The sequence below is a fragment of the Schistocerca cancellata genome, chromosome 6 (genome assembly GCF_023864275.1).
Source record: "Schistocerca cancellata isolate TAMUIC-IGC-003103 chromosome 6, iqSchCanc2.1, whole genome shotgun sequence".
Classification (NCBI taxonomy): domain Eukaryota; kingdom Metazoa; phylum Arthropoda; class Insecta; order Orthoptera; family Acrididae; genus Schistocerca; species Schistocerca cancellata.
Genome location: NC_064631.1, coordinates 586,606,282 through 586,631,151, shown reverse-complemented (window position 1 = coordinate 586,631,151; position 24,870 = coordinate 586,606,282). Strand labels below are relative to the sequence as shown.

The window sequence follows — 24,870 nt, the reverse complement described above, 5'->3', positions numbered from 1 at the left end:
AGTTGCCGAGGCTGAAGACAGCGCAGGAAAAATACCAGAGTTCGCTTGTGCCGCGCCGGCCGTACGGACTTCTCGAAACGAGATTGTAAAGGTTGGAACCCTTTAACCAAGACTAGCAGAGTAGCGTTATCCAGCAACGACCGTTAATTGGCTGACATTGAAAACTGAATCCACCAATGACGAGAAATTCAGCACACTGAAAGACAAGCGTCCGGGAAGGAGAACAAATACTTAATGATTAGTTTTGTGATCATTCTGAGAGTGGCACTGGAGATCTTTTCAGGATATTTTCATGCGAAGCCACGCTAAATGATTCTCATGCTGTTTTGGTAATTTTTTCCACTCAGTTTTCAGACTCTGTGTGTGATTCCCGCGTACATCCCAATGACTGTAGTCACTGTTTGAGCTCCTCGTTTCCCTTTGCGAGTCAGATCGTCTTTCTTTCGACTATGTCTCCAGTGTCTGACCTCCACTTCCAAGCATAACGCCTCCTCTGCAGTCTAATTACTGAAGACAGAAGGCGCCGCATGTGCGTCGGGACCCAGCGAGTGGCTCCTCCGGCCAGCACAATAGAGCTACGTCGATTACCGGTTGCAGGTTTTACCTGGAATGCAGTTGAGTAGGAAATGTGAAAGAAGACATGCATTAAGCTCCTCTGAGCGTCGCCCACAAAGTCACTGAATCATACAGATGTGGAGATCATAGATGCTGGCTGTCAATCGGTGGTCACGAGACACCACTCCGATTCGTCTGGAGATCGACCGAACGTGTCACATCACGCCAGCCACACACACCTTCGCACACCATTTCTGCCATGTCGTGAGATGAAATGGTTAATTCTTACCTCCTCCCCCCTCCCCCCACCCTCTTCCCCGGTATCGTCAATTACCAAATTGCGTCTGCGCCCAGTAAATCAACCTTTAGAGTTTGGGTATTTGTGACTTGGACATAACAACAAACGAAAAATTTTCCCTGTTTTATTAATCTGAAGTTACAATGTTTTCGTATCAAGCGTGGCGTCACGCCCATCTCATTTCCTTTCTAGTACATTTCTGATGCCCAATGTGAGGCCCTGCTATTTCCGTTTCCATTCTTTCTTACCACATTTGTTACCTAGAATCTTCTAAACAACGCGCGGTACGGTTACACTCTCCTCTTGTCACTCGCACTGTTAGACACGTCATCGCAAATAAGGAATCGTTCCATCTGAGTCTGTTTCGATCTTCAGTTTGTAAGAGCCTTTAGCACGTTCTGCACGCTCAATTCTCTCGAGTTCAGGTGCTACATGACACCGCAATATCTTTTCCGTAACTTCAGACAGTTTACTACGAACAGGCCTCAGTTACAATTTGTAACATAAGCTCATTTCACATGACTCAGACACAGCCACCAAGAGTGATGGGACCGCCGTTAAGACAACGGTCTCAGGAGGAACTGGGTTCAAATCATCGTCTGCAAAAAAAAAAAAAAAAAAAAAATATGGCTCTGAGCACTATGGGACTTAACGTCTGAGGTCATCAGTCCCCTAGAACTTAGAACTACTTAAACCTAACTAACTTTCTAACTTTAGGACATCACACACATCCATGCCCGAGGTAGGATTCGAACCTGCGACCGTAGCGGTCGCGCGCTTCCAGACTTTAGCGCCTACAACCGCTCGGCCACCCCGGCCGGCCATCGTTTGCCCTTCCGAATTTTCCATGTTTTCTAAGGTTTCCATAAATCACGTAAAGCACTTAAGGACACTGCCGATTTACTACCTCATTCTTCCCTCATTATGGCATGTGCACCATCTCCAATGAACTCGTCAATGGAACCTTAATCTTCCTTCAGTCTTTCTTTCCATTCATTTTCTCTCCTGAATTACCTCGGAATTAAAAGTAATTTTTCTATCAACCTTTCCAAATTAGCAAGACGTTACTGTTTTGGTAGGATATTGTGAGGCATTAATACTGCTTAATATGGAACGACAAGCTGTAACAGCATTCACTCCTCTTTATAAAACAAATATTTTCCATTAAGAAAAAACAGCACTGTACCTTGTGAGCTATACATACATGCAGACTCCTCATCCCGTCCTTGATGACCATGCGATGCTGATCGACCGCTGTGTCATCCTGTGCCTAATGGCGTCATTTGGATGCAGTATGGGAGGGTGACTGGTCAACACGGCGTTCTCCCAATCGTTGTCAACTTTCCAGCCTTTGGAACCGCTATTTCTCATTGATGTGGGTCCTCAGTTTGCGTTCCAGAGTTGAATACAAACTATCCCAGGCCTCTCACAGGTAGTAGCAGAAACTAGTAAGTGTCTTCAGTATATACACTCCTGGAAATTGAAATAAGAACACCGTGAATTCATTGTCCCAGGAAGGGGAAACTTTATTGACACATTCCTGGGGTCAGATACATCACATGATCACACTGACAGAACCACAGGCACATAGACACAGGCAACAGAGCATGCACAATGTCGGCACTAGTACAGTGTATATCCACCTTTCGCAGCAATGCAAGCTGATATTCTCCCATGGAGACGATCGTAGAGATGCTGGATGTAGTCCTGTGGAACGGCTTGCCATGCCATTTCCACCTGGCGCCTCAGTTGGACCAGCGTTCGTGCTGGACGTGCAGACCGCGTGAGACGACGCTTCATCCAGTCCCAAACATGCTCAATGGGGGACAGATCCGGAGATCTTGCTGGCCAGGGTAGTTGACTTACACCTTCTAGAGCACGTTGGGTGGCACGGGATACATGCGGACGTGCATTGTCCTGTTGGAACAGCAAGTTCCCTTGCCGGTCTAGGAATGATAGAACGATGGGTTCGATGACGGTTTGGATGTACCGTGCACTAATCAGTGTCTCCTCGACGATCACCAGTGGTGTACGGCCAGTGTAGGAGATCGCTCCCCACACCATGATGCCGGGTGTTGGCCCTGTGTGCCTCGGTCGTATGCAGTCCTGATTGTGGCGCTCACCTGCACGGCGCCAAACACGCATACGACCATCATTGGCACCAAGGCAGAAGCGACTCTCATCGCTGAAGACGACACGTCTCCATTCGTCCCTCCATTCACGCCTGTCGCGACACCACTGGAGGCGGGCTGCACGATGTTGGGGCGTGAGCGGAAGACGGCCTAACGGTGTGCGGGACCGTAGCCCAGCTTCATGGAGACGGTTGCGAATGGTCCTCGCCGATACCCCAGGAGCAACAGTGTCCCTAATTTGCTGGGAAGTGGCGGTGCGGTCCCCTACGGCACTGCGTGGGATCCTACGGTCTTAGCGTGCATCCGTGCGTCGCTGCGGTCCGGTCCCAGGTCGACGGGCACGTGCACCTTCCGCCGACCACTGGCGACAACATCGATGTACTGTGGAGACCTCACGCCCCACGTGTTGAGCAATTCGGCGGTACGTCCACCCGGCCTCCCGCATGCCCACTATACGCTCTCGCTCAAAGTCCGTCAACTGCACATACGGTTCACGTCCACGCTGTCGCGGCATGCTACCAGTGTTAAAGACTGCGATGGAGCTCCGTATGCCACGGCAAACTGGCTGACACTGACGGCGGCGGTGCACAAATGCTGCGCAGCTAGCGCCATTCGACGGCCAACACCGCGGTTCCTGGTGTGTCCGCTGTGCCGTGCGTGTGATCATTGCTTGTACAGCCCTCTCGCAGTGTCTGGAGCAAGTATGGTGGGTCTGACACACCGGTGTCAATGTGTTCTTTTTTCCATTTCCAGGAGTGTATGTCGGACACACTGACCGCCCAGCTACCTAGGCGGACCGATGACCATAAATCAGCTTTGTTTATGAAGGAGCCAGATGATGGGGAAAGAACGGAGTACTGAGGCTTAACATCATGTCGACGACGGTGTGGTTAGAGACGGAACACCATCTTGAAGTGCTCAGGGATAGCAAGAGAAATCGTTCGTGGCCATTAAAGTGAGCTCTCCCTCGATTCTCGTGAAGCGATAAAGGGAAATCAAGGAACACCTAAAGCAGAATGGATGCATAGGGATTTGAACCTTCGACCGTCCTTTCGTCACGTATGGATCTAGTACAGGATAATTAAGAGTTACGGCTGCTCCTCTCACGGACAGATTACCATCTACATTTCCACGCGCCCTCACTGCACCACACACTGTGGAGAGAATTAGATGACGGGATTTCCGACTTTTATATTACAGAACAGACTGAAACCTGTACATTTTTCCTAACTCGCCAAAGTATGTAGATTAGAATTTTCTTCCAGTTGTAACTCAGTTCGACTGTCTGATAACTTGATAAGATCTGGAAAATACCTAGCTGGTTCATTCCGAAGACAATTGTCTGTGCCCTGCGTGACTTTTCGCTTTTCCTTCATTGAGCTGCCCGTTACATCTTACCTCTTGATTCAAAAGCCCACTTCTTATCCGCTAAGAGTGAAAACTACAGATAGCTGTCTGAGTTGTGAATCAAAAGACATTCTTGATATTATTAAAATATGGCCATTTGCCCACATACGACATCGGTTTTCCTATATACGATATCACTTACAGTTTTCCCAGCATTAGGGTCTACATCTATCTACATCCATACTCCGCAAGCCACCTGACGGTGTGTGGCGGACGGTACCTTGAGTACCTCTAACGGTTCTTCCTTCTATTCCAGTCTCGTATTATTCGTGGAAAGAAGGATTGTCGGTATGCCTCTGTGTGGGCTCTAATCTCTCTGATTTTATCCTCATGGTCTCTTCGCGTGATATACGTAGGAGGGAGCAATATACTGCTTGACTCCTCGGTGAAGGTATGTTCTAGAAACTTCAACAAAAGCCTGTACCGAGCTACTGAGCGTCTCTCCAGCGATTACTAAATGATCCTGTAACGAAGCGCGTTGCTCTCCGTTGGATCTTCTCTCTCTCTCTCTCTCTCTCTCTCTCTCTTCTATCAACCCTATCTGGTACGGATCCCACACTGCTGAGCAGTATTCAAGCAATGGGCGAACAAGCGTACTGTAACCTACTTCCTTTGTTTTCGGATTGCGTTTCCTTAAGACTCTTCCAATGAATCTCAGTCTGGCATCTGCTTTACCGACGATCAACTTTATATGATCATTCCATTTTAAATCACTCCTAATACGTACTCCCAGATAATCATCTCATTCATTTAGTCCCACTGCTGCAACTGCTTTCCTCGAGACACTCCTTTCCTGCAGTCACAACTTTCATTGGCGGTCGCTACAAGCTGCATTCTGCGCTAACGATAAGCAGGTTAGTTCTCTCCGCGGTGCTGCAGACAGCTCGACTGGTTGCCCTAATGACGTCACCCGCTATCGTGATGTGGCACTGTGTGCCGGTGACGTCACATCCTTGATCGCTCATCAGTTGCGGCGATGGTCGCGGCCGATAAAGCGCGAGTTCGGCCGACCCTGACGGGGAGTAACGAAGCGCGGCTGCCATCTGCCGGCGATGCCGATGCTACGGCTCGCCACTCGGTGGAATGTTGTTCCAGTGTCGGTTTTTAACGACTCGGCTGCTTTAATAATAATAATAGTATGGATTCACTTAGCGGTTTGGTAGATGATAATAAGTTTGTTGTACGACAGCGATAAAGCTTCATCACAGGCTGCCTCTTCCTCTGTGGCACTGTATTTTCTAGATATACTGAAATGTTGCAGTGCAATGTAATGTTCGATGCAGAGGGAATGGGTGCTCTATTATCAATTAAGATAACACAGTTCTGAAAACTGTGCTCTTTCACGGCTGCACTGTTCACTTACTGTTGTCGCACATAAATCTGAATCACTTTCGCAACAAAAGCACACAAGCCTATCAGTTCACTGTCACATAAGTATTATCAACGTCTGCCTGCTTCAGTCAACGTGGCGTGGTAGGTGTATATGAATATACGTTTACCAGAGGAAAGATGCTCCTATCGGAGCACAAAGAAGGCGAATATGCTCCAGTTTAAGTAAAAGAAAGTGTGGTAAAGGCTGCCTCAGTCTACTTTCTTCACCATCTTTAAAACTTTAGTCATGCGAACATATTCGCGCTCTTTTTAACATGTAGCTCACCTCTCGCTCCCACAAGATCCGCTAATTATTACCATCTCACACCCACCAGTCCTTTGCTGTAAGTCATTCATATGCATTAGATGAGTATGTGCCAAGCACGATCGTAGGAGATGGAAAAGAGCCACCGGCGTACAACAACCGAGTTAGAAAACTGCTACAGAAGCAAAGGGAACTTCACAGCAAACATAAACATAGCCAAAGCTTTGCAGACAAACAAAAATTACACGAAGCGATATGTAGTGTGAGGAGGGCTATGCGAGAGGCGTTCAATGAATTCGAAAGTAAAGTTCTATGTACTGACTTAGCAGAGAATCCTAAGAAATTTTGGTCTTATATCAAAGCGGTAGGTGGATCAAAACAAAATGGTACTGAAACAGAGGATGATAGACTAAAGGCCGAGATACTAAATGACTCTTTCCAAAGCTGTTTCACAGAGGAAGACTGCACTGTAGTTCCCTCTCTAGATTGTCGCACAGATGACAAAATGGTAGATATCGAAACAGACGGCAGAGGGATAGAGAAACAATTAAAATCGCTCAGTAGAGGAAAGGCCGCAATACCTGATGGGACACCAGTTCGATTTTACACAGAGTACGCGAAGGAGCTAGCCCACCCCTTCTTGCAGCGGTGTACCGTAGGTCTCTAGAAGAGCGTAGCGTTCCAAAGGATTGGAAAAGGGCACAGGTCATCCCCGTTTTCAAGAAGGGACGTAGAACAGATGTGCAGAACTAACGTCGATCAGTTGTAGAATTTTGGAACACGTATTATGTTCTAGTATAATGACTTTTCTGGTGACTAGAAATCTACTCTGTAGGAATCAGCATGGGTTTCGAAAAAGACGATCGTGTGAAACCCAGCTCACGCTATTCGTCCACGAGACTCAGAGGGCCATAGACACGGCTTCACAGGTAGATGCCGTGTTTCTTCACTTCCGCAAGGCGTTCGACACAGTTCGCCACAGTCGTTTAATGAACAAAGTAAGAGCATATAGACTATCAGACCAATTGTGTGATTGGATTGAAGAGTTCCTAGATAACAGAACGCAGCATGTCATTCTCAATGGAGAGAAGTGTTCCGAAGTAAGAGTGATTTCAGGTGTGACGCAGGGGAGTGTCGTAGGACCGTTGCTATTTACAATATACATAAATGACCTTGTGGATAACTTCGGAAGTTCACTGAGGCTTTTTGCGGATGATGCTGTGGTATATCGAGAAGTTGTAACAATGGAAAACTGTACGGAAATGCAGGAGGATCTGCAGAGAATTGACGCATGGTGCAGGGAATGGTAATTAAATCTCAATGTAGACAAGTGTAATGTGCTGCGAATACATAAAAAGAAAGATTCCTTATCATTTAGCTACAATATAGCAGGCCAGGCACTGGAAGCAGTTAATTCCATGAATAATCTGGGTGTAGGTATTAGGAGTGATTTAAAATGGAATGATCATATAAAGTTGATCGTCGGTAAAGTGGATGCCAGACTGAGATTCGTTGGAAGAATCCTAAGGAAATGCAATCCGAAAACAAAGGAAGTAGGTTACAGTACACTTGTTCGCCCATTGCTTGAATATTACTCACCAGTATTGGACCCATACCAGATAGCGTTGATAGAAGAAATAGAGAAGATCCAATGGAGAGCAGCGCGCTTCGTTACAGGATCATTCAGTAATCGCGAAAACGTTACGGAGATGATAGATAAACTTCAGTGAAAGACTCTGCAAGAGAGACGCTCTGTAGCTCGGTACGGGCTTATGTTGAAGTTTCGAGAACATGCCTTCACCGAGGAGTCAAGCAGTATATTGCTCCCTCCTACGTATATCTCACGAAGAGATCATGAGGATAAAATCAGAGAGATTAGAGCCCACACAGAGGCATACCGTCAATCTTTCTTTCCACGAACAATACGAGACTGGAATAGAAGGGAGAACCGATAAAGGTACTCAAGGTACCCTCCGTCACAGACCGTCAGGTGGCTTGCGGAGTATGGATGTAGTAGTACATGTAGATGTAGATCCACTCCCTCTTGTCAGTTTTCCTTCACTCATCCAGACCAACAAGTTGTCTTCATCTCTATGTATTTCACTAACCGTCACTGTCTCCTGTCTCACATGCACCGTCTCTTTCGTTTTGTCCTGCTACTACGGTCTCCTCTCACTGTCTCCCACTTGCTCTCTCTTACTGCAACTATCTTATTCATTTCTTCCCACTCTGCTGTCTCTTCTCACAGTCACTATTTTCTTCTTCCTCGTTGTCATTGCCACAAACTCTGCCTTTCATTATCTCTAGCTGTCATCCATTTCCACTTTGTACTCCTCTTTATTCCTCCCTTCTGGTACTGTCTCCTTCACTCTCTTCCTGCCACTATTCCGTCACTGTCAGCTATGTTCCGCTGCCACTGTGCCCCTCTCTTTCTTTCACATTACCATTTCTCTTTCGCTCTTTATACACCGCAACCACTGTCTACTACGTTCCAGTATTTATTATTTTTCCATTTCTTTCCCACTGCCGTTCTCTCCTTCTCTCTCAGAATAAAAAAGCGCCAGTATGTTCGCATGACAAAATTGTTGTGGAAATTTGTAAGGGTGCTGTGTAAGGTAGACTGAGGTAGCTGGTTCCCCACTTTTCAGTCAGAGTCTTTTAATTAAACAGGGGCATTTTCACGTTTCTGGAGCTTCGATAGGGGCATTTTTTCCTCTGGTTTCCTTCTTTTCCCTGCTACAATAGGACACGTAACTCGTATGAGAAGGAGTATATGGATACATAAGATGTTGATAGTTTACTTATGTGAAACTGAAATACCGCAAAACCAATTTCATACGACGCATCGGAATTTACATGCACAAAAATATTGCATATGCTTCAGAACTACAACACAGTGCTCCCACAACTCTTCTGATGGTAACGGGGACACTTTTTAGGATATTTCTCCGTCTAAGTCATTTTATAAACTATGTTTTCGCCTCACACTGGATTTTACGTGCGTATTTTACGTGCACAAAAAGGGTAACTTTGAACCTCTGTATCTCGAAAACTAATAAAGGTACCTAGAAAATTTTTTAAGCTGTTCGAGATCGGACTCCTATGAATATACCGTAAAAATTACAGCCATTTGCTTGGAATCTACAGCTCAGTTTTAATACCCAGAAAGCGTGTTTTTGAAATCCAGAAGGTGACACTTCTAGATAAATGCCTAGAAAACATACCGTTAAAATTTGAGCAACTTTCTGGGATTAGTTACTTAGAAACCAACTGCTGGGCGAAAAATTGATGAAAACACTTTTTTCTGGTTTTCTCAGGAAACGCTCATGAACTAAATGATACCTCCATAAGACCATTAAAGCGCACCCTAGGCCACATCGAATGCAAAAAGAATCAACCGATTTCTTTCCTCTGCCTAAGCTGGAGGAAGTGCGCCGAGAGAGGTAATGCAGTAGTTAGTACATTGGACTCCCATTCGGGAGAAGGACGGTTCAAACCCTCGTCCGGCCATCCTGATTTGGGTTTTTCGTGATTTCCCTAAATCGCTTCAGGCAAATTCCGGGATGGTTTCTTTGAACGAGCACGGCCGATTTCCTTCCCCGTCCTTCCTTAACCCGAGCTTGTGCTCCGTCTCTAATGACCTCGTTGTCGAGGGGAGGTTAAACATTAATCTCCTCCTTCTCCTGCAGGAAGCCAACGGCTTTGCCGCAGTGGTAACACCGGTTCCCGTCAGATCACCGAAGTTAAGCGCTGTCGGCCTGGGCTACCACTTGGATGGGTGACCACCCGGTCTGCCGAGCGCTGTTGGCAAGCGGGCTGCACTCGGCCTTTGTGAGGCAAACTGTGGAGCTACTTGATTGAGAAGTAGCGGCTCTGGTCTCGCAAACTGACATACGGCCGGGAGAGCGTTGTGCTGATCACATGCCCCTCGATATCCGCATCCAGTGACGCCTGCGGGTGAGGATGACACGGCGACCGGTCGGTACCGTTGGGTCTTCATGGCCTGTTAGGGCGGAGTTTCTACTGGGGGAAGTGCACAACATTCAAACTTTGATTCTGTACTATAGGATGGTTACAGTAAGACACTCCTGTTTGGTGTACAAATGGCCCTTAGATGAAAGGCTATTCAGAACGCTTGATCCTACCTTTCCGTCACCAATAGAACCCGAGGTATGACCCCCTCCCCCTCGTATTTATGCGTGGCGTTTTGAAAGATATTGCTACCAATAATACATACCCGTTGTCTTAAATTCTGCAATAAATGTTTCGTTCACACCATTAAGTGTAAGCCACCACAAAAGACTTGCATTGTTATCATTCAAACAAACCTTCTACATTACACCCCACACTGTGCTTCGACGAGCGTTCCAGTATTCATCACTCTATCGGAGAACCCAAACACTCTCACTTTCCGCGACGATCGCCAACAATCGTTCCCCAAAGAAACACAAGCGACGCTAACGACGGACTATCGATACATACAAAGATACGCAGCATACATTATGGGTGAAGGGTGAACTAATAGGCAGAGGGGTGGAAAATCTTCAAGTGCATAACTCTCGGTGACCAAAGTTTTCTCCAGTGTCGTGGTCTATATTCCACAGTGTCTCGTGGACTGGGTGAAGTGGACACTGTTCAATCTAGATCCATACTGTGAAAAATCTCTGTGAAATGCATGGCAGAGGGTTTCATCGCACTGTTCCACATATTAGGTTTCCTCTCTTTCCATTTGCATATGACATGCAGGAATGATGAATATTCAAATAACTCCAGTGCGTTGCCTACTGCAATTGGTCTAGTCTTTGCGGTTTCTATGAGATTGATCCGTAGGGGGCTGTACTATATCTTCCAGACTGGTCACTTCATACTTTTCCTTGAAGCTTTGTAAATAAGCCTTCGCCTCATAGTTGGCGTATTTCTTAAAGTGTCTACCAGTTCAGGTTCTCCCGTGAGGCGAACAAAGGTGTGACTTCGTCCTGCCCTTCTTTGTATACGTTTACTAGTTCTCTTGTTAATCCCGTTTGGTTTGGGTCCCGTAGGATTTTTTTTAACACTATAGGGTTGGACACAACGATCTTTTGTAAGCAGCCTCCTTTGTAGACTGACTGCACTTTCTAGTATCCTACGTATAATCGGAGGTCTGCCACATACTTTACCTACGACTGAGCCTATACAAATATTTCACGTCATGTCCACACAAGCTACTACGCCTAGGTATTTGTATAAGTTAGCTTGATTCTAATTAAGATTCACTAATATTGTAGTCACATAGTATTACGTTTGTATGTTTTCCGTACATGTGAAGCAATTTTTAAGGCTTTGCACTATTTTTAAATCTTATCAGGAACTTACTAGATATTTCTGCAGCTATTGTCCGTTAGTACTTGATTATAGGTAACTGGCTCACCTGCAAGAAGTCTGAGATTACCGTTAGTATTGTCCACCAGGTCATTAATATACAGATCGCAATAATATTTTATTGAAGATCGGTTTCGATTTCAGGTAGAAGTCACCTTCAGGAAATGAGCACTGTAAGAACAGGAACAGCAGAGTTTCAAAACAAACTCTCTCGTGGGTCATCCACGCAAAGGTCTTTGAAGATACCGACTTGTGCCGTTACCATGACTACCCGGCGTCCATGTGTGTACTTCTCCGAAATCTTAGCTGCTGTCTTGGCCTCTGTGTTACCTTGACAACGGCATCACTTCAATTGCATACTAAAGGGTACAGCCTAGAAGTTATACGGCGATATATGTACGTTTTAGTATTTTTATCATTTAATGAAATTATTTACTAGCTGTATGTCACATTATACCAGCACGTATATAAGAAATAAAAATTTTTGTTTTGTTTTTTTGGTTGTTGGCTGGAAACTGATAAGAACGACGTCTTTGTAAGTCTTACTAGTGCAACTAAGTGGCACTTCATCTTCTTTCAGTCTGTAAGTTCGCTAATTTTAACATAAAAAAGATTACTTCTCTGATGATTTGCAACTATTTACCTATTTATATATTCGTACCTAGCTTACGATAACTTCTTTTGTAAATTCTATGTAACATCAATATCTCACATTCCATGAAGCGTATGCCATTGGCTGTGGCTGACATAATCAGCTTTCGGTGACTGACGTAATCCGTTTTCGATGCGAAATTTACACACTGTTTAAGCCGTGGCTCTCCGGCCATCAGTCAGCAGTTTACGGTCGTATTGCTGTGTGAACATCCGACGACCCGCCAGCAACAGCCAGACAGGTAAAAGGTACATCGATACTTCATTATGATTACCTCCGACGCCATACTCACCAATACTTCTGTAACTTCGCTATTCTTGTTATTCTTGTTCTTACAGCGATCACTCTCTAAATATGTCTTCTATATGAAGTCGAAACCGGTCATTAATAAAATATTATTGCGATGTAGACTTTCGTTTTAACCCATGTGTATCGTCAAATCGCTGTTACTGTTCTGGACCGTATTGTCAAAATTTATGAACATTAATATACAACATGAGCAGTCAGGCTTCCAATGCACGCCTGAAGTTATTTCTTCTGCTGTCCGTGAAAATCTGTCAGTGATAACAGGCTGCGTCACACGTGACAACAAATCCTCAATTTAGTCATAAATTACATTTGATAGACCATACTATCGTACTTAAGAGCCACTGATAATGATGGCGAGTCAGCTGCTCTTCGGATGGTGGTGTAAACCTGCAGATCAGTTCGGACACCTCAGTGCTTTAATAAGCACCGAGGCACAGCCTTTTTGCGGTGGACTCGCCTCCCACCGTCGAACTAGCTTACCCGGCCTGTTACAAGGAGACCTGCAGTTTAGGATGGGCTCCTATCCGCAAGAAAACCTGGAATTTATCATAAACGAAAATGATGCCAGTAGCTGAAGAAATGGAAGCGTCAATGTGGGTGATTTATTCAGTGTTTATCAACAGCTGCAGACTGTGTTCAAGCAACCCTACCAGCTCTCCGTTCCTTTCATTTACATTCTCACAGTAACAAATTAATGCAGTCATCCACATGTTAGCTACACTGGTCTCAAAAAGTTACTGTTAAAGTAAGTTGTCTGTGAACCCCTGGAACAATACTGACAGTATTCATTAAGTTTACACAGCTCCAATTAAAAAAGTTAACCCTTAGTAGGTTGAAAGTTGTAGGACAATAAGAGCGTTTCTTGCTGAATAATTTGATGAACAGTTAATCAAATTAGTTCTCACGTTGATTTTATTACTTTTTCTTACGATCATAATATTACGTTTTTATATGCTGGTCCATACTTGGAATGTGTGCGCTGGTTAACTATCTTACTCAGATGCTTGAAACTTCTAGTACACATTAACAACATTGCTATCTAAAAAGTATACGACAATCATGTCATTTCAGTCACAACATTTTACTCTACAAGTATTTGCATTTGATAATCAAAATTAAGATTACCTTTTTTATAATTAATCAGTGTGGATTTTGCTCCCTGTTTATAGTACGTTAGCATCTGTAGTCTGCTTTCCTCCAAATAGTATCCTGAAACATCCCACAACATTTCAGACCTGTAGTTCAAATAGAATTTTTGTGCATAAAATAAGCATATCAAAAGATTCAATTCTCAGAAAATTCAGTTCATGGTTATGTTTGACCTACGACTTATCTCTCTTCTTCCTAATACACTCCAGTTGTGCAGTCTCTTTGGTTTACTTGTTCCTCACCTTCTCTTTTACTTTTCTTGTTACTCCTTGTTATTCTGGCCTCTCATGTGGCCACAAGGACGCTGTCTCTTATTAAACCCAGAATAAATTTCTATCAACTCTCGAACTTCACAATTGTTAACTACCCCACACACTTGCTAAGTGCCACAGATTAAAGTAAATTACAGGCATAAGAACTTACGAAAATGACAAAATAGCAGCAACTCAAACTACATAAAAGTTTATAAGAAAAACAACGCCCGAAAACCAAAGATATTCAAAGCAAACATAAAAGTATCACAAAGCCTTTCTTCTAACAGGGCTGACAACATGAGAAACAGTTGTATATTATCTTTCTTCAACGGGAGTATAATGACAACACTGACGTGTGAAATCAGCGGAAACGTGGGTGTTTAAGCACACGGAGAGATCTTTAAGTTGATTTCCAAACAACTTCATGATGTACAATTAAGTTCTTTTAATCATCTTTTTATATAAAAACTCTAAAATCGTTTTCAGATGAAAAACAAAAATCCACTTTTTGAAGAGTGTTCAAAGGCAAATTACTTTAACCCACTTCGTTTCGTACCACGCGATTTCCGTATTGAGACCTCAATGAACACTCATTGAGAATAAAGATTTGCCACGAATTTAAGATTTAGTTTACAAGGAGGTTGCGAAATTTGTGAACTTGCTAGCATGCTATTTCTTTCACACTTTTTCATAATCTGACGGATGAGCAAAGACTAAACCGTGTTTAATTTCGCCCATGGGCATAATCTATTGACTCATTTTGTCTCCACTCTTCAGCTTGATTTCGCACCACACCTGCATCTACATTTACATCTACACTGGTGTCCAAAATTAAAGCAACAAACTGCTGTCAACAGATGTCGTTACGATCGTGTTCTTCACGGAAGATGGCATTCCGATCAACGGACAGCCACAGTAGCAATGAAGTCAGGGCACCCATCAAGCGGGGTAGTGTTCGCAGGGTAGTCCCGCATCCACAATCGCTTGTTCATAGTCAGACACGGTGCAGTGTGGTACAGAGAAGGTGCCTACAGACTCTCTGCTGTGGAGAGCCATAGGAATAATAGAAACAGGAGATTCGCAAACTGATGTTGCTCGATGGCTCAATGTGAATCGTTCTGTTGTTTTTGGGTGGGGCGAAAGTTTACAGAGACCGAAACTGTATCCCGGAGACCAGGACAGGGCCGAACACGTGTGACATCAGAAAGTGTGGACCGTTATTTGGCTGAAAGGGCACGGCGGTAGCGCCTTACAAGGGAACCTCCCCATCGCACCCCCCTCAGATTCAGTTATAAGTTGGCACAGTGAATAGGCCTTGAAAAACTGAACACAGATCAATCGAGAAAACAGGAAGAAGTTGTGTGGAACTATGAAAAAATAAGTAAAATATACAATTTGAGTAGTCCATATGCAAGATAGGCAATATCAAGAATGGCGCGATCTCAGGAGCGCAGTGGTCCCGTGCTTAGCGTGAGCAGCTGCGGAACGAGAGGTCCTTGGTTCAAGTCCTGCCTCCAGTGAAAAGTTTAATATTTTATTTTCAGTGTATGTTACAAACTCTTATGTTTTCCTCACTTTTTTGGGAGTGATTATCACATCCACAAGAAAACCTAAATCGGGCAAGGTAGAAGAATCTTTTTACTCATTTGCCAAGTGTACAAGTTAGGTGGGTCGACAACATATTCCTGTCATGTGACGCACATGCCTTCACCAGTGTCGTGTAGAATATATCAGACGTGTTTTCCTGTGGAGGAATCGGTTGACCTATGACCTTACGATCAAATGTTTTCGGCTCCCATTGGAGACGCACGTCCTTTCGTCTACTAATCGCAAGGTTTTGCGGTGCGGTCGCAAAACACAGACACTAAACTTATTACAATCAACAGAGATTTCAATGAACGAACGGACAGATCATAACTTTGCGAAAATAAGAAATTAAAATTTTAACTCGAGGACAACGTACTGGTTTTTATTACTTAAAAATTCGTCCAGCCACTTACGTATCTCTGAACTTATTCCATATGCTCGTACCGTCCCAAGCTACGATATCTGGACACATCAAAACAGTCAACAGAAGTCAAACTAATGACTATGAACTGGCGGCAAAACGCTGTAACGATGTTAGTTCAGCCTGCAGGCTTTTCCTTTCGTGGCTGAGAGGGATGGGCGGAACGTTGATCTGTTGATAGTGATATCATTATAAAAATTTAACACAGTTTCTAACAACAAAGAGTGTTCAACTTTTTTGAAGTTTAACGGCTGCAAGATTTTTGACTACAAAATACTGACGTTATTTTCTATAAAAAAGTTCATATGCATTTACTTTGTCCCTTCACTCATTAATAACCAACTAAATAAAAAATGGTTTTCAAGCAAATGTTTCCACTTATTTAAACCATAAGCGGCATAATGACTTACCCATCCGACATTTTGAAGCTTGTTCTTGCTACAGTTTAAGCATGGTTCCCAGCTCCCTTCCCACAGAACTTTAATGCTGGCTGCTCATTTACTCTTCATATAAATAAAAAATAAAAAGTTAAGCACACAGCTGAAGTTAATCCGAAAGTAGGCATGGCCTTCACCCAATCCAAAGTTATGTTTATCTAAATGGTTAAACTTTTCATGAGTACTATATTTTTTTATTTTATAAAAAAGTTTGGTTATAGAAGATTGTCACCACTTGATAATTCCACCATCCCCCAAAGGCCATGAAACAACAATAAAGCGAAAAACTCCGATTCCTTTCATACCATTCCTCGACAACAAACAACAGGTTATCGAAAATTTATCTTGGACCTTCTTTTACGCTCAGTAATCGGTATACGAGTGTCTGGCTTCTACCTCCACGTCATGGTGATGTCACAGACATTACATACGCTTTAACGCAACCATCGCGCTAAAGTAATGTGTCAACACATGCAATACATGGCCCTTACCGACACCATCGCCCACGAGAGACTGCAAATTGCGTTCCGCAGCCCTAAGCAGTGTACGCACGTGTACGCATTCGGCTATTGCACATATTCCAATTTAGACAGCCCGTTTGCAAGCCAATAGACAGTGAAATGGGCTCAAATTTTCATGTGGTCAAGTAAAACCTTCTAATTTTTCTTACGTTTCCAAGCGCCTGTATGTGATATTCTGCAAATGTTCGACACGGCATGTAACTTGGAAGGAATTTCCCTGGCATCTGACGAAGACGACAAGTGCAATTTTCGATAAACCTGAGAACAGATAAAAGTTTATCTGTAATTTTTATTAATATAGCTTACGCACTTCGAGGATTTTAGCCCCTTCCTTAGGTACTTCTAATCTACATACACTCCTGGAAATTGAAATAAGAACACCGTGAATTCATTGTCCCAGGAAGGGGAAACTTTATTGACACATTCCTGGGGTCAGATACATCACATGATCACACTGACAGAACCACAGGCACATAGACACAGGCAACAGAGCATGCACAATGTCGGCACTAGTACAGTGTATATCCACCTTTCGCAGCAATGCAGGCTGCTATTCTCCCATGGAGACGATCGTAGAGATGCTGGATGTAGTCCTGTGGAACGGCTTGCCATGCCATTTCCACCTGGCGCCTCAGTTGGACCAGCGTTCGTGCTGGACGTGCAGACCGCGTGAGACGACGCTTCATCCAGTCCCAAACATGCTCAATGGGGGACAGATCCGGAGATCTTGCTGGCCAGGGTAGTTGACTTACACCTTCTAGAGCACGTTGGGTGGCACGGGATACATGCGGACGTGCATTGTCCTGTTGGAACAGCAAGTTCCCTTGCCGGTCTAGGAATGGTAGAATGATGGGTTCGATGACGGTTTGGATGTACCGTGCACTATTCAGTGTCCCCTCGACGATCACCAGTGGTGTACGGCCAGTGTAGGAGATCGCTCCCCACACCATGATGCCGGGTGTTGGCCCTGTGTTCCTCGGTCGTATGCAGTCCTGATTGTGGCGCTCACCTGCACGGCGCCAAACACGCATACGACCATCATTGGCACCAAGGCAGAAGCGACTCTCATCGCTGAAGACGACACGTCTCCATTCGTCCCTCCATTCACGCCTGTCGCGACACCACTGGAGGCGGGCTGCACGATGTTGGGGCGTGAGCGGAAGACGGCCTAACGGTGTGTGGGGCCGTAGCCCAGCTTCATGGAGACGGTTGCGAATGGTCCTCGCCGATACCCCAGGAGCAACAGTGTCCCTAATTTGCTGGGAAGTGGCGGTGCGGTCCCCTACGGCACTGCGTAGGATCCTACGGTCTTGGCGTGCATCCGTGCGTCGCTGCGGTCCGGTCCCAGGTCGACGGGCACGTGCACCTTCCGCCGACCACTGGCGACAACATCGATGTACTGTGGAGACCTCACGCCCCACGTGTTGAGCAATTCGGCGGTACGTCCACCCGGCCTCCCGCATGCCCACTATACGCCCTCGCTCAAAGTTCGTCAACTGCACATACGGTTCACGTCCACGCTGTCGCGGCATGCTACCAGTGTTAAAGACTGCGATGGAGCTCCGTATGCCACGGCAAACTGGCTGACACTGACGGCGGCGGTGCACAAATGCTGCGCAGCTAGCGCCATTCGACGGCCAACACCGCGGTTCCTGGTGTGTCCGCTGTGCCGTGCGTGTGATCATTGCTTGTACAGCCCTCTCGCAGTGTCCGGAGCAAGTATGGTGGGTCTGACACACCGGTGTCAATGTGTTCTTTTTTCCATTTCCAGGAGTGTATTTTGGTCTACACCAACTACGTGGTGTTATTGTAATGTTGCGGCAGGACACAATAAAATCACGAAAGGCAAGAGAAAACGTCACTGCGTAATACTGAAAATATAGTGGGATTTTCAATGTAAATGCCTGTTCTTCGTTGTTACACGCACCCAGGAACACACAAAGAAGATAAAAATGTTGAAATGCGTCTTACAGTATCGATAAAATCATTTGTCAACTGTTATGTACATCAGTGTTTTTCCTTAAACTTCGTCGCCTCCATCCCCTTCACATTTTAAGAGCGACTCGCAGTTTCTGTATGTCATAGAGTAGCTTGTTAATACATGACCAAACTGCGGTTTTCGTCGCTACTCCGCGAAATTCTAAGAATGGCAAGCATTAAATGTAGACATTGTGTACGCCTGTTTTCTAATCTAAGGCGGCTCCCGGACACAGGGTAAGGGTGACACACAGTACGGAGAAGTCACATAGACACGCCCATAGGTACTTTTCTGCTGGTCAAAACTTACACACACAGAAACAAAACGTGAGCGTTAGCGTGCGATCACTCTTACTTTCGTCCGCCTCACCGCAGCTGTTCAAGGACAATGAGACTAGAAAGAATACATTTTTGCAAGGTCATTAGTAGATGGAAAGTAGGAACCTAGGAATCTCTGCAAAATGCATGACAAAGAGTAATTTGCATTGGAGCATACTGAAGCTTTCGTTGCACTGTTGACTTCTGGGAACAGTGTTTCCTTACATGCAGCAGTTATTGAAATTTTTTTATAGTTTCCGCCTTGGAAAATCAATTTTTCGAAGTTTTCTAAGGAGTTTTTCGTGAGGGACCTGACGTTTGTCCCTCAACTAAGAGATTACAGCAGTCCTGTGGCATTATTTTGCTTGTCGATGAAGTGCGGCTTTATTTGTGTACTCTACATTTCCCTGTTAATCAGAGCTGCTATGATCCTACTCAAGTGATCAATATTCCGGTACAGGATCCACAACTGTTGCGTAACATATACTTAATAGATATGAGAAAGATTTGCAATGGAATCGAAACCGACTGTGTGAGTAAGATTAAAACTTAGCTGCAACTGAATGCTTATTTTAATGCAATCAATAATCGCAGAAGAACTCTGGCAATTCGAGGAGTAGCAGCTTAACCACTTTTTCGTGAGCGCATCAATATATTTCGTAAGCACGACTGCAGGTACAAGAATAAGACGTCGTGAAAGAGAGAAAGCAGTTGGAAAGAGAGTGAGGCATGATTGTAGCCCATCCTTCTTATTATTCAGTCAATATATTCAGGAAGCAGTGAAGGGAATTAAGGAGAAATTTACGAAAGGAATTAAATTTTATGGGTTATGAATTAAAAACTACAGAGTTTGCCGATGACTTTGTAATTCAGAGGCGGCAAAGAGCTTGGAAGGCAAGTTGAACAGAATGGATATTGTTTAGGAAAGAAGAAACGAATGTTTCTTGAAATTACTGCCAGGAGGCTGCTTGCAGTAATTTCGAGAAAGCTTTATTCATCACAGTTGCAGTGATCCTCATCCATAATGGATAAAAGTTTTAAGAAGTAATATGACGAACACCAACGAAAGTGAAACGAGGGTAACGGATTGTACTCGATTTAAACCAGGCGATGCTGAGCGGATTAGTCTAAGAAATGCGCCGCTAAAAATAGTGGGAGAGTTTTGCTGTGTGAGCAGAAGAGGATGATTAGGAAATTTACAGTCGGAACAAAGGCTGTGTTGGCGGAAGAACGTGGAAGGAAATGAGACGTGTTCTTTACGAAGGAAACATTTAAACTCTTGCATGGAGCGATTGAGGGAAAGCACGATAAACCTGGATCTGAATGGGCGGACGTGGGTCTGGGCCGCCGTTCAGTACACCTACCATCGTGCCAACCCGCTCGGCCGTCATCGAACCGTACTTCCATTCTTGTTCTGATAACTTCTTTCACACCACCCGTTGTTTCTCCCCCCCCCCCCCCCCCAAATGACTGATGTCGACGGGAGGTGAACCACTAATTTTCCTTCCTTCCTTCCTTCCTTCCTTCCCTCGTATCTTCGATGTTTGGAGTTTAGCATCACGTTAATGGTAAAATAAATGCAGAGTTAACCAGGTACGCAAGAAACTCCTATCATCACAGATTCCTACATCTTACCAGTATTTGCTTCCAAATGTGCAAAATCCAAAGCTCGAGGAACCCAGTGGTAGTCACCTCCCTATTCAAAAAGGCCAATAGAATGTGTAAACTACGGAGGCATTAGTCTGTCCAACACAGCGTGCGAGTACTGAAATATCTTGCGTTGCAGAACAAGAGTGTTAGCTGGGAAGATCAAAGCGGCCTTAGGAAAGCACGTTCACCAGTGAAAACATTATTACAGTGAAACGACTCATGGAAAAACTAAGAGAATTTAATGTTGAAACCTATATCGCTTTTCAGATTATGAAAAATCTTTCGATAGAGTTGGCCGAAATATATTATAGGCAATAATGAACGACGGGAGCTACCCATTACACCACATAAGAGCAATCAATAATATCGTGGAAAACGTAATAGTAAATATAGAAGAGAAAAGGACAAATGTTATTTTGACAAATAAGGACGTAGTTAGAGACCGTGGCCGTTAAATGAAGTAGATTGATTATGTACAGCAACCACCCACAAATTGATTTTACGTTACTTTATCCAAGAAAATACCGTTAACGGCCTCGAACTGTTTACAGTTCATCGTCAGACAGCTTTTTTCATGTTTTCATCAAAACAAACGTGATACAAACCAACCAAGGAATGAGACACAGGTGTTCGCTTTTACACACTTTTTTTTTACATTTATACTGACAATGTCCTTAAAACGGGAAATCAGGTAATTATCCAGGAACTAACTTAGATAAATACATGAATCCAGATGCACTATCCGAAGATCGTGAAGTGAGATACAAGAAAGTGAGGACGATTTTCACTCAGCAGTCCACCGGGTAAACCAAATAAGAATATAACATAGTTCAAAAATTTGATGACGCAAGACGAAAGTTATGCCATTTCCAAGTAAACACCAAAATGTTTGAAAACAGTGATTAATGATAAAATAATTCAACAAGTGTCACATTTTAAATATTTGGTCTGTGCCACTACTCGTGATTATGACAAGATGTAGATGAATAGCTCTGCAAATTTTAAGCAATAGTAGACTTAACTACGAAACCCGAAAAGGTACAAAAATTGAATTTATAAAACTACGGCGGACAAGCTGGATAAATAAAACTAAAAATGAGAGCAAAACAGCAGCTAGGATGAGATTCATGGGGAAGAGTAAAACAATTTCGAAAGGCATAACTGGCTAGGAGTCGCTGAAGAATGATGTTCAGACGCCTGTTTTGCAAGTTATTTCGGTCGGACTCCATTTCGGCGACTCGTCTTATCTCTGTTACGCTACTGGGGAAAGGGGACCTACAGTTCAATGTGGCATCTGAACCAGGGGTCATTCTTGGCATACCTTCACATGGCTGAGAAGATCCCAGAGTCTGAGTGGGATTCGATCCCGCAACCTCTGGGTTCCCAGTCATGCACTTTGCGTTTAGACCACCAAAGCCGACAAGGGGACAGTAAAAAAAGGACCGTACAAGAAGAGATTTAATAGAGGAGGAGCATGTTCGAGTTGTATTTACACGCTATTAATGCGGAAATAACTGAATAAAAAGGGATATATGAACAACGTGTGAGTACCTAGAGAGATGAAAGGCTACGTAACACAATCCTGAGCTACAAACCGAAAGGAGGAGGAGACGTTATGAGGAGGAGACGTTATGAGGAGGGTCTCTCTCTCTCTCTCTCTCCCTCTCTCTTTCTCTGCAACAGAATTCTAATAATTATGTAGCTGAGACGATGCACATGCGCAAAACAGAGTAATAAAATAAATTGGGAAGGCGTACTATCATTAATAAATTTAGAAATTTTTTGAACATTGTTTCAGAAAACAGCGATTTAATAATATTACAATTTATTTAGCAAGTGCGGTTATGGTCACATGTAAGTTGTTTCTTTTTATTTGTGGATGACCAGTTTCGATCTATTCCAGGGATCATTCCTTGGTGATAATAGGAATCGGTGGCGTGGAGCAGGCCCGCCCGTGCTGGGAACACTACCAGCGATTCTTGCTGTCACCAAGTAATGTAGATCTCATGATGATCTCTGGAGTTGATCGGAACCGGTCGTCCACAAATAAAGGATAACAACTTACATGCGACCACTACTGTGTTTACTAAACAAATAAATCGAGGGGTAATTTTGAGTAGGTTTGCTTGAAGCCTCTTTGCTTTTAGTAAAAACACGAAATTACGGGGGACGTACTGTAGTATGTTTAAAGACTCTTAATGAATAAAACATATCAAAATCCAACCCATAACTTAAATGAAGGAGATGATAACGAACAAAAGAAAAAACGTTAACCTGGTACGGCATCTCATAGCGAACAATTACGAAGCCAAAAGTTACAATGAATCGAACAACGCTAAATACAGGGTGTTCATAAATTAATATCAGGGTTTTGACGCTTTATAATATTTATTACATTAAACTTACAGTTATAAATAATGTGTCAAATGAAAGAACAACTCAAACAGTTTTACCAAAACCCTTATAAATGTTCAATGTGAGCACTGGCATAGCCAAGTACGCGACTGGTTGAACTTCACAGTAGCCGTAGTGGCCGAGCGGTTCTAGGCGCTACAGTCTGGAACCGCGCGACCGCTACGGTCGCAGGTTCGAATCCTGCCTCGGGCATGGATGTGTGTGACGTCCTTAGGTTAGTTAGGTTGAAGTAGTTCTAAGTTTTAGGGGACTGATGACCACAGCAGCTAAGTCCCATAGTGCTCAGAGCCATTTGAACCATTTGAACTTCACTGTACCCAAGGGCTGGATAGGCCGCAAGGGGCCCAATGACAGGGCTTGCTTTGCATGGCCTCCACGTTCACCCGACCTAACTCCATGCGATTTCTTTTTCCTTTGGGGCTTCATCAAGGAGCGTGTGTACGTGCCTCTGCTACCAGCACACCTCCCTGAATTAAGAAACCGGATTGAAGCAGCTGTTGCTACAATCACTGAAGACACACTTATCAACGTTTGGGAAGAGCTCGGCTATAGACTTGACGTGTGGGTTGTGACAAATGGAGCTCACATTGAACATTTATAAGGTTCTTGGTAAAACTGTTTGAGTTGCTCTTTCATTTGACATATCATTTATAACTGTAAGTTTAATATAATAAATATTATAAAGCGTTAAATCCCCGATATTCATCTATAAACACCCTGTATTTTACAGAATTTAAAAAGCAAAAGGTAATCATTCCAGCTGACCAACCTCGTTTCCAAGTGTTGTCTTGTCTTCACCGTAACAGAAAGCAGGCGTTTAGTGCGAATTATAGAATAGTTACGTAGCTCGAAGCAGAACAGCCACTTCCAGTCTTTCCCTAATCGTCCCATAAGGCCGGCCATAGGTAGCTTTCGGTCTCTGTTGATCCACCAAGGACAGGAGACAGCATCTGGTCAAGTAATTAGCAATGAAATTAGCCAAAAGCCGTGTAATTGAGATGTTATTTTACTTTATTTTGACTGCCAGTTTCGGCTTTCCACTATGGCATCTTCAGGCCCCATATGCATCTCAAAAAATAAACGTCATACAATGCCATATATTCCTGGATGTCGTGAATTCAAAACCGTATCCGAAGTGCTTCGCTCGTCGCGTTGGCACACCCCTGGCCCTTATGCAAGCAATTATTCGGCTTGGCATTGACTGACGGAGTTGTAGGAGATCCTCCTGGGGGACAGTTGGCGCCTTAAATCTTTAAAATCCCGGCCTGGTTGGAGGGCCCTGTGTCCACAGTGCTCTAAACGTTCCCAGTTGGGTAGACATCAGGCGAGCTTGCCGGAGAAGGTAGGACTAGGTCAACACGAAAACAAGCAGTGGAAACACTCAACGGACGCTTTCGTGCTTTATCTTGCTGAAATGTAAGCTCAGGATGCCTTGCCTTGAAGGGAAACGAAATGGGACGTAGAATATCGTCGACGTACCGCTGTGCTACAAGGGTGCGGCTGATGACAACCAAAGGGGTCCTGCCATGCAAAGTAATGACAATCCAGACCACAACAGAATATCATGATTCTGAGTTGTTGCGACCGACTACATATAGGTCCCTCACAAATCCTGCTTTCCATTACAAATGTGAAAGGTTACAAGCTATCTGTGGCAACACAGAGGAGGGAGGATGAATACGTAGAGCAGTAGACAGTGAAGTGGTAGCACATGATTACTACAACCATTTCAATCGCTTTGACTCCACATTTCTTTCAGCTTATGTATGGCAGTATCACATAGCAGTTGGAGTG

The 24,870-nt window shown here is 44.1% G+C and overlaps 1 pseudogene; it reads left to right on the top strand.

Annotated features, from left to right (window-relative positions):
* The first annotated feature begins 9,720 nt into the window (after positions 1–9,720).
* LOC126089597 (5S ribosomal RNA) lies at positions 9,721–9,838 on the top strand (annotated as a pseudogene).
* Positions 9,839–24,870: the final 15,032 nt, after the last annotated feature.